The sequence below is a fragment of the Chrysochloris asiatica genome, unplaced genomic scaffold, assembly GCF_000296735.1.
Source record: "Chrysochloris asiatica unplaced genomic scaffold, ChrAsi1.0 scaffold00290, whole genome shotgun sequence".
Lineage (NCBI taxonomy): Eukaryota > Metazoa > Chordata > Mammalia > Afrosoricida > Chrysochloridae > Chrysochloris > Chrysochloris asiatica.
Window position 1 is genome coordinate 1900718 of NW_006408808.1, and position 3991 is coordinate 1904708.

The following is a 3991-nucleotide window of genomic DNA, read 5'->3' on the forward strand; positions in this document are numbered from 1 at the left end:
TCCAAGGTTGTAAAACTTTGCGGGAACAGAAAACATCATCCTTCGCCCATGGAGCACCTGGTGGCTTGAACAACCAAGCTTGTGGTTCCAAGTGCAGTTCTTATCCTACAAAGCCACCACACTCCCAGTGCTATGATGAGGCAGAAGGAAAATTACTCTCCATACTTGAGTTATATAGAATACTTAGCAAGTAACAGTTGCACTATTGAAAAATGATTTGCTGAAATATTGAACGACTGAAAGACTTTATTTTTGTGCAGAGTGACACTCCAAGGGAACATTCAGTGCACAAGACTGTTCACGTAGATGTCTGCTACTTCCTGTTCCACCTGCTTCGCAGCCTCTTCAGGGTTGGACCTCATCTCCTACAGCACCACCTTTTCTTCCTGTTCTCTGGGATTATGTATCTTGAAGTCTCCTCTTTGTTGATAGAACCATTCACAAACATAGCTCTGTAGATTTCTGTGATTCATGCCTTTGACAATCAAGACACAGTGTGGTCATGCATGCTGGGCAATTCAAGACAGCATCACTATGAGGAACAGGCTGTTGTTGACGCAGCCACTATATCCCCAAACCGTGGTAGCTCCTATGCATTCTGTGTGCATCAACCCAGGCCTGACCTCCCTTCTCATACTGAGGATCATAGAGTAATTCATCATTTGTTAGAATCTGGAGTCATCTCTTCTTTTTCATTCTCACCCCACCTTGATCACTGCGCTACTTTGACTACATCCTCAGAATCAGAATCAAAATAAATATCATCATAGTACTTTGTCGGAGCTACTCCAACTTTCCCATTTCCAGAGGAAGATCCTGGTTCTTAAGGTGGAACTTAATTCTGGTTCCATTTCTTTTACTAATTCATTTTTATTCAATGAGTCACTTGTTTCAGGAAGATGTTCTATGATGAGCTTTCGGTTTTGGTCAAACATTCCATGGACAAGCACATCTACTTCCTCTTCAGTCACTCTGTGAGCAAACCGCAAAGGTACGATTCCATCACGCTGCTTTTGGAGATCTACGTGTGGCCTCTGTGGTTCTAGAATATCACCCTTCCCTATGCTGGTGTCAGCCTGTCTGTCTGATTGTCCTTACCGGCCTCTGGCTTCACAACACCTTCCGGAACTCTCCTTTAACCTCTTACAGGCCCAAGTGAGGGATGCAGCAAAACAAGGATGCCAAAGCCAGGTCTGGGACCCAAAATTCAGGGACCTGAGCAGAGCGGGTGCTCAGCTGCTCAGAGCCAGCTCTTAGCCACTGAACTCTTCAGTTGTGTAAAGGTCACAGTTGTCCAAAGGCTGGTTCACGTGCCTGCACCTGACAATGCAGGCCAATGTTAGGCAGCTGTATCTGCAATCAAGCTTTTGTCCCCTGCACTATGAGGTGTTTTAGTGGTAGAATTCTTGCCTCTTATGAGGGAGACCTCATTCACAGTCAAGAACCCTGTGCCACCATAGGCTTTCATGTTACTGCTTCTGAACAGATTTTAGAAGATTTTTCAGACTAAGACAGACTAGGAAAAAAGGTCTGGCAATTTACTTATGAAAATCACACCAAAAAAACAAACAAACAAAAAAAACGCTATGGATAGAAAGAGGAGAGGGATTCATTCTCTAGATTGTAGATACTCAGGGGGCAGATTACTCAATAAGCAAGATAAATACAGCCTTATTTGTACTTACGTATTACAGATTAGTGAATAATTTCACATGAGTTTCACCATTGTTCACTTGTTGTCATTGTTAAGTGCCATCGAGTCGGTTCTGACCCATAGCGACCCTGTATAGGGTTTCTGAGGAGTGGCTGGTGAGCTTGTACCACTGATTTTATGGATCAAACTGACTTTGCAGTCTACTGCATACAGATTAGAAAACTAGCCTGTGCTTTCCTTGCCTACTGGGCAATCTGAGTCTTTTAGATATTTGAAATTTTTGGTAATAGGAAAATTAGCACAGAATATAGGTGTAATGAGTACAGCTTGAACCAAGTAGTCCATGTCACTAAGACAGGAACAAAGTAAAGGATGTTAGGTAAAGAATATGATATATAATCTGGTCTGGAGTAGTGCTGCAGGATAAGCATTAGATTGTTAACCACAAGGATGGCAGTCCAAACTCACCAGCCATTCCTAGGAAACTGCATACAGGGTCACTATGAATTGGAATCGACTTGATGGCATTTGACAACAACAACAACAATGTGGTAACAACGCCAACGGGAGCCAAAATATGAGTCTATGGTCACACAGGCAGGTGTACAGGCAGACAAAGGCACATAACAAATGAATGCTATTTGGATTCCAGTTCAAACACACAGAGATTTATTACAAACAAAACATGTTTAAATACGTTTCTGTAGTCAGTGAAGCGGGGAAGACACATTCTCTCAGTAATGCTCTTATCTACTCGTATTAGGGTGCTTTCAAAGAAAAGATTCAGTCAACACAGTGGCTTGCAAAGGAATCTGGATCTGCTGGACCAATTCAACTCAAGGCAGAGAGAGCAGCTTGGAAGGTTATAGTGACAGTGTCTTGGGATTCCCAAGAGTTAATCTTGATACATTTTCTCAAAGGACACAGGATGATAATGGAGGCTAATTAGAAAAACGTTTTAAGAAAATTGAAAATTGCATTGGTGAGAAAAAGGAAAGTTGGACCAAAGACTTTTTTTTTTTTTTTCCCATCATGACCATTCACCTGCTCATTCTTCGAGGGTTGTTGTTGTTGTTGTTAGGTTCCATCAAGTTGGTACTGACTCATAACGACATTAAGCACAACAGAACGAAGCATTGTCTGATCCTGGACCAACCTCACAATTATTGCTATATTTGCGCCCATTGTTATGGCCACTGTGCCAATCCATCTAGTTGGAGGTCTTCCTCTCTTTTTTCAGCCCTCCACTTTGCCTGGGCCGACTTCACAATTGTTACTATATTTGAGCCCATTGTTGCTGCCACTGTGCCAATCCATCTAGTTGGTGGGTCTTGCTCTCTTTCTTCAACCCTCCACTTTACCAAATATGATGTCCTTCTTCAGGGTCCCTCCTGATACTATGTTCAAAGTAAGAGAGAAAAAGTCTGGCCATTCTGGCTCCCAGTGAGCACTCTGACTGCACTTTTTCCAACACAGATCTATTGGTTCTTTGGGCAGCCCATTACACTTTCAATATTCTCCTCCAACACCATAACTCAAAAGCATCAGTCCTTCTGCAGTCTTTCTTACTCACTGTCCAGATGTTCTCAAGGGCTATTGTACAAGAATTTCCCTGGGAAACCTTACACCATCCACCCAAAGTCCTGATCTTTCCATTGAAAACTTCTTTTGGCTCCCAAAACTCAAGGAATATTTCAAAGAACCACGAATTGAAGACTAAGGTGTGTCTGATGCAAGTCATAATGTTTTCAATCACCTCATATACATACAAAAACTGGACAAAGAATAAGGAAGACCAAAGAAGAATCTATGCCTTTGAGTTATGAAGTCGGTAAAGCAGAACAAAGAAGTACAATGGAATGCTCCTTAGAAGCTAAGATGATTAGATTTTGTCTCATATGTTTTGGACCTGTCATCAGGAGGGACTCGTTATCAGTAAGAATATCATGCTTGGTAAATAAAGGGGTCAGTAAAAAAGAAGAAGACCCTCTAAGACAAGGGTTGACACTGTGACTGCAGCAATGGATTCAACCTCAGCAATGACTATGAGGATGGTGCAGGACAGCAGAGTCTTCCATTATGTTATACACACAGTCACTGTGAATCAAACCAGCCTCAACAAATAGCACCAAACCAGTCAGAGAACACTAACTTTGCAGTTTCAGAGTTTTACTGGGAGAATATATTTCTAGATCAATGGTACACTTAAAAATTAATAAGGAAAGAGGTGGGAGAACAGCAAGATGGAGGATCGGGTGGACGTGTAGCAAAGAGCACCACCACCAACAATACAGAATACCTGACCAAGCAGGCTCAAGGGATGGTCCCAGAACTCTG

General features: G+C 42.2%; 1 pseudogene; it reads right to left on the reverse strand.

Annotated features, from left to right (window-relative positions):
• Nucleotides 1-281: 281 nt before the first annotated feature.
• Nucleotides 282-3991, reverse strand: part of LOC102819471 — a 25615-nt pseudogene continuing 21905 nt past the window's right edge.